Here is a 14,210-nt window from a genome sequence, read left to right as displayed (position 1 = left end):
ACAAAACCTTGCTGAGTGTATATCATATGTCAGATGTTGTTTTTGGCATAAAGGGGTCAAAACAGGTTAAAAAAACAACAACAAAGAAATCACCCTGACCTCATGGAGCACAAACTCCTAGGTCATTGTAGTTGCTTCCTCCCTGTCCCACTAACTTCTTCCTCCTCTCTCTCTTCTAATACTATTCTCCTTCCCTGTCTTAGGCCATTCTTCCCTAGTCTAGTCTAATCTCTATTCTTCAGGTGCCTGTACTCTTCTAGGGTACCATTTCCCAGGGCACCACCTTACCACTTTCCCCTCCCTCCGCTTTCTTGTATGTAACTCTATTTGAAAAAAAAAAAGTTTGAGGGGCGCCTGGGTGGCTCAGTCAGCTAAGCGGCTGTCTTCGGCTCAGGTCATGATCTCATGGTCTTGGGATTGAGTTCTGCATCAGGCTCCCTGCTCAGCAGCTAGCCTGCTTCTCCCTCTCCCTCTGCCTGCCGCTCTCCCCACTTATTCTCTCTCTCTGTGTCAAATAAAATCTTTTAAAAAATAAAATAAAATAAAAGGTTTGGGGGCGCCTGGGTGGCTCAGTCAGTTGAGTGTCTGACTCTTGATTTCAGCTCAGGCTGTGATCTCAGTGTTGTGGGATCAAGCCCCACGTTGGACTCCACACTCAGCTTGGAGTCTGCTTGAGTTTCTCTCCCTCCAGCCCTCCTTCTACTCTCTTTCTCTCTCTAATAAGTAAATAAATCTTAAAAAATAAATAAATAAAAGATTTGAAACTCAGTTGCTTTACTAATACTGAGCATAGAACTTGGATGCTTAGTAGGCACTTTACAAACTGTACTAACTGAATTAATGTAAACAGCATATTTTATTTGATAGTAAAACTTTCTGGAGAAAACAAGCTCTAGCCTCAACTTTTTCAGAATCTGCTCACACTTTGACCCACCAGGGGAACATCAGTGATGACTCCTAAAAATGGTACTTTCCTTTCCAGGAACTCCCCCAGGAGCTTCACTGTATGGTAAACACATAGGTTTGTCGATAGGTGAAGAAAGGATGGATTTCAACTCACTCAGACTGAAGAAAAAAAAGAAAACTTCAACTTTGTTATAGCTCCTGTCTTATTCTGTTGAGGTAGTAAGAAGGGATTATGCCACTGAAATAGTGTCTTATATTAGCAGACAAGCAGGATTCTATAAAAAGTCCCATTAGCCCATGTGATACCAAGTAGGTATCGTGAAGATATGTGAGACCTTGACATTATTCTGATTATTCTTCAGTCCATCCTAGCAGGCTCTATGGCATTTAGCACCACAGCTTTCCAGACTGCACACCAAATATAACTGCTGTCATTTTTCAGCTAACCCTAGTGAGGGTATGAAGAAGGCCACAACATGCAAGTCCATCCATACAAAATATTTCTGGACTCTCATCAAAGGGAGAACCACATGCTTTATTGGTGAGTACCCAATTTTTAAAAAATGAATCAGAATAGCATATAACTTTCCTGGAATATCCTTCTTCCTTTGTTTCTCATTTTCTTCAAGGCTGAACAAAGCTTACAAGATTTTAAAAAAAAAAAAAAAAGTGTAAGTTTCCTATCAGATTCACACTGAAGTTTCATACTACTGAAAAATTCCTCTCTGGTTTCACTAAGACCATATTAAAAGAGGAAAAAAAAATGAGTTAAGGAGATGTGACATCTAGTCCAGGGTCCGTGGTTAAATTAGTTTATAATCAAAGCATTTCTAGGCCTCAGTTCCTCATCAGGAAAATGATGTAGCTAAACTACATGACTTCTATGGTCTCTTCCCGTTCTAAAGTTATATCATTTTAATGAAAAGTTCAGATTTCCACTTCTGATTAGAATGCAGAAAAATTACAAAACACCATTACTCACACCACATAACATGATAAGATAGATAAGCTACAATTCTGTAGTTTTTGAAAAACCCATCAGGAAAGCTAAAGATGCAAAGAAATCTAAATAAACTAAATTCTAGAAAATATTAAGCCCTTCATAAAAGAGACCATGGCTATTCTCATTCCTGGCAAAGTGGCAAAGCAAGGAAATTTCCACTAACAGAACTGAGAAGAAACCAGCCAAATTTATAACCAACTTTTAATAGCTGAATGTGGTTGCAATTAACAGATTAGAATTCAGAGGAGGCCCAGCTATAAGTCCCACCTGCCAATTTCTTCCCACAGGTCATTACAGAGAGCTAAAGTCTGAGGGCAAAGCAGGAAAGCTAAGAGAGTATCTCATAAAGTATAGAGGCCTCTACCACATCCACCTTCAGCTGCTCTGAAGGTGGAGGCCAAGTCAAAAAGCATAAGATAAACCCCTCCAGTGCATTCTGAGTACAAGACAGATAGTCTCCCTAAGGCAAATAAACAGGGCACAAACATGAAGTAAAGAAAACCTGAGCTGAGGGGTGCCTGAGTGGCTCAGTGGGTTAAGCCTCTGCCTTCATCTCAGGTCATGATCTCAGAGTCCTGGGATCGAGCCCTGCATCAGGCTGTCTGCTCAGCAGGGAGCCTGCTTCCCGCCCCCCCTCTCTGCCTACAGTTCTGCCTACTTGTGATCTCTCTCTGTCTCTGTCTAGAGAAAGAAAGAAAGAAAAGAAAACCTGAGGTGGTATTGGAGAGCAAAGAAAATGTCCAAGCAGTCCAAAGAGCTGGCAGCTAAGTTGAACAGGTTCAGAAAGCTGACAGGATAGAAGTATATGAAGAGATCATAGAAAAAATTTTCTAAAACTGGGGTGTCTGGGTGGCACAGTTGGTTAAGTGTCCGACTCTTGGTTTCAGCTCAGTTCATGATCTCAGGGCTGTGAGACTGAGCCCCATGTTAGGGTCTCTGCTCATCCCAGAGTCTGCTTGAGATCCTCTCTCCCTCTCCCTCTGGCCCCCCCTGCGCCTGCTCTCTCTCTCTCTCTCAAATAGATAAATCTTTAAAAAACAAAACAAGGTGACGTGGGTGGCTCCGTCAGTTAAGCATCTACCTCTGGCTCAGGTCTTGATCACAGGGTCCTGGGATGGAGTCCTACATCAGGCTCCTTGTCTAGGAGGGAACCTGCTTCTTCCTCTGCCTGCTGCTCCCCCTGCTTGGGCATGTGTGCACTCTCTCTGACAAAACCTTTTTAAAAAATAAATAAATAACATAACAAAACAAAACAATTTTCCAAAACTGACAAAAGACACCAACTCACAGACCCAAGTACTCAAATGAACTACAAGCAGAATAAGTAAAAGAAACCCATACCTAGGTCTATCATAGCCAAACTGTTGAAAATGGCGGGGTGGGGGTAGGGGGGGAGCAACTGTTAAAAGGAACCAGGTGAAAGAGAGTTAACGATATACTAGGGAAGTACAATAGGAGGGATTCCTGATTTATCACTAGAAACAATGAAAGCCAGAAGACAAGAGAACATCATTTTTCAAGTGCCAAAAAGAGAAATACCAACCCAGAATTTTGTACCTAGGGAAATGAAGATGAAATGAAGATCTTCAGTCAAAAATGAAGATGAAATAAAGACATTTTCAAAGAGACAAAAGTGAAAAGAATTGGTCTCCCTCACGATGTTGGAAACAAAGGCAGAAGAATTATTAAGTTTCCTTACTACCTACAGCCCATTGACAAGTCCTTGAAACACGCAGAGTGACATTCCTCTAGGGACTCAACCCCCTCCACGTTGACACTTTGCCAAGGGCAAAAGGCAATCCTAGTTCGACACCCCCACCCCACCAGATCCAGTAAGCCTACTTTAACATATAAAAATTCTTTTGGAAACTTCCTTTATCTATAAAACCCCCAAGATACATGTTAGCAATCACCTCTCCCCCCTCAACCCAAGGATATGGGCCACCAATATACATTTGAAGGGTCTCATGACTAAGGTTTTATTAGACAGTAATAAATGACCTTTTCCTAACAATAGGTAGCCCCTTCAAGGTCCTGGAAACCTTGCCTCCAAATTCCTTTGAGACTTACGCTATCCCTAACCCCCTCCCAACTAGAAATTATATAACAGGCCACTCTTCATGACCCCGGTGCAGCTCTTTCTGCCCATGGGTCCTGTCCCCGTGCCTTAATAAAATCACCTGTTTGCACCAAAGATGTCTCAAGAATTCTTCCTTGGCCATCAGCTTCGAACCCTAACATCTTTCCTATAGCACTTCAGAGTTTTGCAAAAGAAATATTAATTATGCTGAAGGAAAATGACAACAAATGGAACCTGCATAAAGGAACAAAATCTCCAGAAAGGTTAAGTAATTAGAAAATATAAAAGGTCCTTAAAAAAAAAAAAAAAACACGGAAAACTTATCTACATGTTTGTTTGTTTTTTTAAGATTTTATTTATTTATTTGACAGACAGAGATCACAAGTAGGCAGAGAGGCAGGCAGAGAGAGAGGGGGAAGCAGGCTCCCTGATGAGCAGAGAACCCACAGGGCTCGATCCCAGGACCCTGAGATCATGACCTGAGCCGAAGGCAGAGGCTTAACCCACTGAGCCACCCAGGCGCCCCTACATGTTTTTTTTTTTTTTTTAAAGATTTTATTTATTTGAGAGAGCGCACATGCACATGAGCAGGGGGAGAGGCAGAGGAAGAAGGAGCAGACTCCCCCTGCTGAGCAGGGAGCCTGTCACAGGACTCAATCCTAGGACCTGGGATCATGACCTGAGCCAAACACAGATGCTTAACCAACTGAGCCACCCAGGCACCCCCTGTCTACATGTTGAAATGTCTTTAAGAGACTCCTGATTATTTAAAGCAAAATAATAATGTATTACGAGGTTTATAGCACATGTAGAAATAAAAGACAACATGCGCACATGTTGGAAGGGGGTGAACCGAATCGTGTTATCATAAGGTTTACAATACTGGTGAAATAGTTTAGATTATTTTTTAAAAATTATGATAATTACTGAAAGGCTCATGGGTCATCTTTAAACACCTTCCTTTTTGGTCATTATGTTTACTTAGTAACATGCCCATCAATGGAGAGTAAAAGGAAGGTTAAAAAGAAAACTAAATAAATCACCAACTGCAAGTAGTTTTTGTGTACTTTTACATCAATCATAATATAAACCAGTATGTTAACATTAAAGTACCATCACAGATTCATGGTTAGGTCCAAAGGAAATGGTTAATCAAGGTAAATATACATATTTTAACTGAAATAACTTTGAAGGGCTGTACTTCCTGCTTTAAAAGTATACACACTTTCAAGACAGTAAAAGATTGTATTATGGACTATGGCCCCAAAGTTCAAATTGGAGGATATAAATATGTTTGGCACATATCTATCCCACATTATCAACTATTATAAAAGCAATTAATGGGAAACAAAGGATTTGTTTATATAATAAAGACACTAAACACGAGGACAGCATTTTTAATATCTGAATTTTGAAAGAATATAAAAAACAAAAATATCAAGCTTAAGAATGTATTATGCATAAAATAGTGTACTGGACATATACTCTTATAATAAATCCTAACTAGACTGTATGGGTTTTATGCACTTTACTTCAGAGAATTTAAATAATACATTCAACATTACACATCAATGAAAGAACTATGATTTGAATCTCAGATTGTAAACCAAAGCCCAAGATCTTCTCTCAAATAATGATGAATTTTTTTTTATTGACCAGTACACCAAGAGAACTTGGTGATAGATTAGATATGGGGGATAAGGGGAAGAGGATTTAAGAATAACTCCTAGGGAGCCTGGGTGGCTCAGTGGGTTAAAGCCTCTGCCTTCGGCTCAGGTCATGATCCCAGGGTACTGGGATCGAGCCCCACATCGGGCTCTCTGCTCAGCGGGGAGCCTGCTTCCCCCTCTCTCTGCCTGCCTTTCTGCCCACTTGTGATCTCTGTATGTCAAATAAATAAAATCTTAAAAAAAAAAAAAGAATAACTCCTACATGTCAATTACCGAGATGGGGAAAACTGGGAGAATGATATGGGAAAGAGAGTTCTATTTTGGATACGTTAAGCCTATTCATGTAGTGTCTATTTAGATAACTGAGTGGTAACATCAAGCACACAATTGGATAATGTGTCTGGAGTTCAGGCAAGAAGTCTAAATGTAAATCTGAGAATTACTCACATGTAGATAGTACTTAATAAACTGAATGAGACCACTTAGGGAAAGAATTTAGAAAGGTGGAGGAGGGCAGGAACTAAACTCTGGGATATGCCAATACATGAAGGCAAGTAGATGATAGAAGCCTGTAAAAACTTATGCCAAGGTGTGAAGTAGGAGAAAAACAAGAATATGTTTCATAAGCTAAGAAAAGCAGGTGAATATGCAGAAAACAATGGTCAACTATACTGAAAGCTGTCACAAGATCCTGTAAGATGGATTTGGTAAATTAAAGTCGTTGATGTCTTGATTAGAGCAATTTCAAGTGGTGAGATGGTTTAACAGAAGTCAATCCGGAACAGGTTGAGGAGCAAAGTGAAGAGAACACACAAAGACAACTCTTGAAAATTTGGTTGAAAGATGATCAGAGAAATGAGAAACTAGACAATAGCTAAAAGAGAAAACGGAATCTGAGAGGGTCTGTAACAGATTTCTATATCCATACTGTTCAATATGGTAGCCAATTACTGAAATGTGGTGAGGGCTGAGAAACTAATTTTTTTCTAAATAAATTTTTATTTATTTATTTTTATTTATTTGACAGAGAGAGACACAATGAGAGAGGGAACACAAGCTGGGGGAGTGGGAAAGGGAGAAACAGACTTCTCACTGAGCAGGGAGCCCGACACAGGGCTCGATCCCAGGACCCCAGGACCATGCCCGGAAATGAAGGCAGATGCTTAACGACTGAGCCACCCAGATGCTGCATAAATTTTTATTTAAATAGCCACACGTGGGGCGCCTGGTGGCTCAGTGGGTTAAAGCCTCTGCCTTCGGCTCGGGTCGTGATCCCGCGGTCCTGGGATGGAGCCCCACGTCGGGCTCTCTGCTCGGCGGGGGGCCTGCTTCCCTTCCTCTCTCTCCGCCTGTCTCTCTGCCTACTTGTGATCTCTGTCAAATAAATAAATAAAATCTTTAAAAATAAATAAATAAATAAATAGCCACATGTGGGGTGCCTGGGTGGCTCAGTCAGTTAAGCATCCATCTGCCTTAGGTTCAGGTCACGATCCCAGAGTTCCAGGATCAAACCCGCATGGGGTTCCCTGCTTAGCAGGGAGTCTGCTTCTCCCTCTGACCCATCCCTCCTTCCCCACATGCTCTCTTTCACTCACTCTCAAATATATAAAATCTTTTTAAAAAATAAATAAATAGGGTCGCCTGGGTGGCTCAGTGGGTTAAGCCTCTGCCTTCAGCTCAGGTCATAATCTCAGGGTCCTGGGATCCAGCCCTGGCATTGGCTCTCTGCTCAGTGGGAAGCCTGCTTTCCCCCTTCTCTCTGCCTGCCTCTCTGCCTATTTGTGACCTTTCTCTCTCTCTCAAATAAATAAAATTTAAAAATCTTACAAAATAAATAAATAAATAAATAGCCATATGTAGTCAGTAGCTACCAGACTGGACAGTATAGTTCAGAGCACATCTGTATACTATTAAAGACAACCCAACCGAAAGGGAAAAATGCATGATGCAAGCAAGAGATGAGTCCTTAAGAAGTGAAGGGAAGGAATCCAAAGCAAAAGCGGAAGCATCTATAAGGGATAAACATGAGTGAAGTAAAGCCTAAAGTTAGAGCAACCAGTGGGAACTGATAAAATTTAACATCAGAGTATCACTTAAGCCTGGTTGAAATCTCAAGCATAAGACTAAATTACAGAAGGCTAGAAAAGATAAGCAGGAGAGCTTGGGAAGGTAATTTGTATCTACTGAGTATGCATTCAGTGCCAGGCATTTTCTGTGACAAATTATTTTGCTACTCAAAACCAAAAAGTGCCTTGTCAGTCTTATTTTACAAACAAGAGTACGGATGCTCTGAGAAGTAAAGCAACTTCACTGAAATCACATATATAGTAAATGTTAAGATTTAGTCACAGGCCAGTCTGATTTACTTTAGGGTTAGAATCTTACCACTACCTAAGGTGGCAGGTTAAGAACCAATGTTTCCACACCTGGAAATAACATTAAAAAACGGCAGATAAATCTGGCAGCTAACAAGTACCAACGAGCCTGGAAGTAGTAGGCCAGAGGTAAAAACGGTCCCCTCCACGCTATCTATAAGCTAATTAAGGAACATTTATTTAACAACTATTTTTAATTTTTTAAAATATAAGTGAGGGGCGCCTGGGTGGCTCAGTGGGTTGAAGCCTCTGCCTTCGGCTCAGGTCATGGTCCCAGGGTCCTGGGATTGAGCCCCGCATCAGGCTCCCTGCTCAGCAGGGAGTCTGCTTCCTCCTTTCTCTCTGCCTGCCTCTCTGCCTACTTGCTATCTCTGTCTGTCAAATAAATAAATAAAATCTTAAATAAAAAAAAAGAACTCTTAAAAAATATATATATATAAGTGAAAATGCCTTTATTAAGACAAACAGGAAAACACATTCTTGCAACTTATCTATTTTACAAGAGTATCAATCAGAAAACTGGCAGTGCTTTATAATAACTACAAAATCGTATCTGGGCAAAAAAAAAAATCCTATCTGGGCATACTGAAAAAGTAGGCAGTTAGAAACTGACCATCTCTCCAATTTGTAAATGAAGGAGGAAATTATTAAACTGAGCCTAATCAGTTATTAAATTATACCTTAGATTACTTTAAATTTAGTGTCAACATAAATCACCCAGATCTGAGCTGTCCAATATGGTAGCCACTAGTTACTTGCAGCTATTTAAAAATAATTAAAATTAAATTAAAATTCAGTTCCTCAGGTGCACTAGCCACCATTGGTAAGTGCTCAACAGTCACATGTGGCTAGTTGGCTACTTCAACGGACAACAAAGAATGGAGCCTTCCATCATCATAGAAAGTTCTACTGAACAGTGATTAATTAGATCTTCAATTTTTTTTACTTTTTTCAGGAGAGCCAATAAAAGGAATAACTCAGAAGATCTGAGTTTTCCAAATCAGCACTAACCAGCTGAGCAACAATATATGTGTATCATTCAACAGTGCTTCTAGAAATGAATGTGCATTTGAATCACCTAAGAATCCTGTGAAAATGTAGATTCTAATTCAGCAGGTCTTGGGATAGGGTCAAGAATTCTGCACTAACATATTCGTAGGTGATGTTAATACTGCTGGTCCAGCAATCACACTTTGTGTACTAAGATCTTAGTTCTCTCTGGGCCTCAGTTTCCTCAGTTGTCAAGTAACTGGGGCAAGACAATAGTCATGAACCCCATGTAAACACTAACATGTAGTTTGTACAGAATGAAATGCAGAGATTTCACTTTATGCAGAGGAAGTTTCTTCCCTGAAGTAAATGCTAGGATTCTAACAAACAGTATTTGTGCTACCATTTTTTTTCCATGAAAAGACATTCTAAATTTAAATGAAAAGCAATGGGAAAATGTGATTTGCCATATAAATATTCAATCTCTGTACAACTTTTCAGAAATGGATTTAAAAGGCTGACGTGTATGAAAGACAAACCACTAAGAACCACCAGAGGGGCGCACTATATTTTCTAAATACACAGCTCATGGAAGAAGAAAAAAAAAAAATGCAGGACTCAGCCTGTACTACTGTTACCTTAAAAGCATCAGTTCTACATGAAAAGCAACTCCCTGGGAAAAGCCATTAACTACAATAACATTACTGTTGTTTTGTTTTTGTGAAGTTTCAGTGAAGGCTCTGAGCAATAAAAAAGTGACCAAAATCCCCATGCCACTAACAGGCAACAAAGTAATGTTAACAGTCCACAGAACAGGCTGAAAGAGCTGACATGGGGCAGCCAACAATGCCACAAAGAATTACCCTTGGGACAGCCTCCTATTTCAACAGGGGCCCTACAGTCATACATGGTTCAAACAGGCAATGCAAACAATGAAATGGAGAGCAGTGGTGTGGCTCACCATTTCATAAAGCAGTATCTCATAAAAAGGAGACAGGCTAAAATATCCAGTCTGTCCATAAATTCTGAATTATGCATGATAGGTAATTACTTATGTTCTTAAAAAACAAAGAAAAAACTGGAGGGCTCCTGAGTGGCTCTAGGTGGTTAAGCATCTGCCTTTGCCTCAGGTCATGATTCCAGGGTGCTAGGATCGATTCCCATGGCAGGCTCTCTGCCCAACGGGGAATCTGCTTCTCCCTCTCACTCTCCCTCAATGCTTTGCCTGCCTCCGTGCTCTCGAATAAATAAATAAAAACTTGAAAAACAACAACAACCCTGGAAATACATGTTCAACTTCTAGGTGAGAGGATGTTTTGAAAATCTGCACTTTTTTATATTTATATTTTTATATTTTCTTTAATAAGAAATATATTTTAAAGTTTAAATTAAACTTCACTTAAGTTCTTCTATATAAATCATGTCAGGCACTTTCCAAAATCTTTCCAAAGATTTAATTCACTTTAACAATACACTTTACTACTTAGGAAACTCTTCAAATAAATCACTTTGAGAAGATAAACAGTATATAAAGAAAACCTAAGACATGAGGAGTTTTTTCTTCTCACTTTTAAAACAAACTGCTATTCTCACTCTTTTTTTCCTCCCAATCTTAATTTAGGACAACCTGCTAAAAGGTGGCTTTTAAAAATCAGTCAAAATATCTTATTACCAAATTTCAGTGTGGGTCCTAAATTTGAAACTGTACATTCTGCTTATCTTTAAAAAAGACTGATGAGGGTCGCCTGGCTGACTCAGTTGGTGGAACACGTGACTCTTGATCTCAGGGTTGTGGGTTCGAGCCCCATGATGTGTGCAGAGATTACTTAAAAATAAAAAATTTTTTAAATCTTAAAAAAAAAAGATGGAAAAAAAAAAAAGATGGAAAAGTGCCTATAACAGTACCTACTTCAAGCTGTCTTTATTAAAACAGAAAATTCAGGGGCACCTGGGTGGCTCAGGGGGTTAAAGCCTCTGCCTTCGGCTCAGGTCATGATTCCAGGGTCCTGGGATCGAGCCCCGCATCGGGCTCTCTGCTTGGCAGGGAGCCTGCTTCCTCCTCTCTCTCCATTTCCTCTCTCTCTGCCTGCCTCTCTGCCTGCTTGTGATCTCTGTCTGTCAAATAAATAAATAAAATCTTTAAAAAAAAAAAAAAAAAAAAAAAAACAGAAAATTCATATATATCATAAATACACATAGAAAATTCATACAGATTGAGAGAAAGCACTATTGTATAATTCTGTCTGAATGAAATGTTCATGTTCAGAGCTATATCCGATTAATACTTCTGCACTTTTACAACACTTAAACTAGTTTCTAGATATTATAAAGGTAACTTTTACATTACCAATGAGAACATAAGCCTAATTTCTACTCACACCATAAAATTCTTTTATAAATAATCTGTAACAAATCTTTCTCAATAATAAGAGAAAACTGCTAGTATCAAACTTTTAACAATGACCAGCAATTAATTTCACCTTTTCCTCTCAACAAATGTTATAAAATTCCACCTGTAGGATATCTGATCTCCTTTTAAAATGCAATTTAAGAAGCCATTACTCTTAGAGAAACTGTGGTTCTTTTTGAGAGGGAATTATAATGTGGATAGAAACATTTTAGCCCTATCATTTAAAAAAATACAGTGTATAAAAAAAAGGGCCACGTAGCAGTCCGTGGGCAGTATGAGTCATCACCCAACTCAAAACTTGCAGCACTTCTGAGCTTCCTCCTACCAGACCCCATCCCCTTCACCAATGTACCCTGAGTCAGCAAACCTCACTATTTTGTCAGTTATGAATTCTCACGATGTTTAAATGAACTTATGCAAAAACACTGCAACACACTTAGTACTAATACTTGTCATTAGAACATGTACTGTTTCTTTTACAAAATTAACCCATCTTCAAATCAATCTTCTTTAGATTCTTTCTCAATCACAAATAGTCAAACACTACATTGAATCCTCCTTTGCAAGTAACCAAACTCCAAAATATATATAAAGGTTTTTTATAAACAATTCTGTTTGCCAGTTGTTTTTTTCCTGAACAGTAAAATCTAAATAATAAAACATGTCCTGCTCAAATCTGGCATATTTCCTAGATGACTGCAATTACTGAATTTAGAACACCAATAAGCAATTTTACAAGTTTCACCAGGCAATTCTTATTAAGTGATGTAACACATATATGTGAAAGGACTTTACACTCCCTGGCACATAGCAAGCAAACCTTTCATAAACTTGTATGAACAACTACCCGTTAGAGATCTTAGAGATTCTTCCACCCAATTCAAGATTATTTTTCAAACATTAAAATCTGACATCTCCAATAATAAACTCTAGAGGTAGTTCCTTTTCAGGGCCAGGCCCTGTTTGGACTGGACCCTACATTCTTCTAGTCAAATTACTGTTTCCACCTCAGTTTCCCAAGGTTGAAGAGAGAGACTATGCCCAATCAGAACCTTAAAAACTAACAAGGCTAAAAGAAGCAGCAATCAGAAAATTACTCTGGAGCGGTCTGCAATCCATTTTGTCCCCCGTTAATTTTTTTTTCCCCTTGACAAATCACATTCTATCGTTAAAAAAAAAAAAAAAGTTAATACTGACTTTTAAGAGCATTTTTAGCATTGAGGAAAACAACAGGAATTTTGCTGCAAATGCAGTAAGGCTTCTAATCCCACCACTTCACTGGACCTTTGCCAATGAGCAAGCAAAAGAGAAAATAAAACAGGAAAGGAATCAAAAAGATCCTGCTTCACAGAGCTCCCACGTAACACCTGAGCCAGTGGAGTCCTACGAAGCCGAGGAACAAAAGGCGGCCACTTCTCCACGCACCTCACCAAGGCAGGTAGAAACGCACGGCCAAGCCAAGAGGCCCTTTTCGGTGACGGACAAAACAAGTTTCCATTGAGGCACTTTCGCAGACCAGCGCTCCACGTCCCGAACAGCCAGGGAAAGGCTGCAGCAGGGTGGGGGAGCGGGGGAGCAGAGAAATGAGCAATTCCGAGCCGGACAAGTTTTCTGTACCTCGTTTACGACCAGAACTCAGAACTTGGGCAGAGGACTCCGGGGCTCCAAGACCAGCCGGGTGAGCGGAGCGCGCTGCGCAGTTCGCCGAGTCCGCCGGGGACTTTGCCCGGCCGGAGTCAGCTGAGGCCGAGTCACCCGAGTGGGATGGGGGAGGAGACGCGGGAGCATTTCGAGGGCAGCGCGCCAGGAAGGCGAGACTCCGCGCCACCTCACGCTCCCCGGGCCGCCCCTCCCGGCCGCCGCCCCTCGCCCGCCGCCCGCCGGCTGGGGCGGGCTTCGAACCCGTGGAACCTCGCGCGGGCGGCGGCGCCGCAGCCCAGCGGCGGGGCCCCGGGGCTGGCGGGCGCGGCCCGGCCGGGAGGCCGGCGAGGGGCGTGCCGGGTGGGAGGGGCGCGCCGGCCGCTCCGCCGGCCCCACGCGGGGACCCCGGCCCGCCGCCCGCCAGCCCGCCAGCCCGCGCGGGGACGCGCCGGCCAGGCCCGAGCGGGCGGGCCGGCGGGCGGACGGGCGGGCCGCAGACGGAACAAAAGCGCCTTTGTTGAGCGGCGGCCGCCGGAGGGTCACACACAATGGAGGAGGGAGCCGGCTCCGCCGCCGCCGCCGCCGGGCCCGCCGCGGCGCCCTTCCGCGCCGCCCCGCCAGCGCACCCCGCACACGTACACACACACACACTCACGGGACTTCTCCGGCTCATCGAGGGAGTGCGGGGCCCGCGGACAGCCCCCAATGTCGGCTCAGGTCTCCGGCTGTGCTGGCGGCAGCGGCGTCTCCGAGGCTCTCGCTTTGCCGCAGTCGCCGCCATGTAACCCCGACCCGCGAGAGAGGGCGAGGGAGAGGGGGCGGGGTTTTCTCGAGCCACGCCCCCTCGCGTCACAGGCTCACTCCACGGGTTCCCCCGCCCCCGCCCGGCCCCGAGCGCTTGCACGCGCCGGAATTTCCAACGCTGGTGACTGGGCTCCGCGCGGTACGGGGGCGGTGGGAGAGGCACGCGGTCTAGTCAGCCGCCTCTGGGGGCCTGGGCGGGGGGCTGGCGGTCAGGTGGGCAGATAGGCCCTCCTAGCTCTGCCCTTAGCCCAGCACTACAGCTCAAAGTGACCAAACTCCTTGGAGGGGAGTGGGGGCGGTGGTTTACTGCGCACCTCCGACTGGCAAGCCA

General features: G+C 42.5%; 1 protein-coding gene across 3 annotated transcripts in view; it reads right to left on the bottom strand.

Moving 5' to 3' along the window:
* The window catches only part of MAPK6 (mitogen-activated protein kinase 6), a 40,871-nt gene extending 26,993 nt beyond the window's left edge, over positions 1-13,878 (bottom strand). Inside the window, exon 1 of one of the 3 annotated variants that reach the window (XM_080807605.1) lies at positions 13,731-13,878. The gene's annotated coding sequence lies outside the window, so the exon portion shown is untranslated. Of the gene's footprint in view, positions 1-12,859; positions 13,198-13,730 lie in introns of those variants that run through there. The other 2 variants (XM_080807607.1, XM_080807608.1) reach the window with 2 other exon arrangements.
* Between the last annotated feature and the right edge of the window lie 332 nt (positions 13,879-14,210).

The sequence above is a fragment of the Martes martes genome (genome assembly GCF_963455335.1).
Source record: "Martes martes genome assembly, chromosome: 7".
In the NCBI taxonomy this organism is placed as follows: Eukaryota; Metazoa; Chordata; class Mammalia; order Carnivora; family Mustelidae; genus Martes; species Martes martes.
Note: the sequence above shows the minus strand (reverse complement) of the source record. Positions and strands in the feature narration are given on the sequence as shown.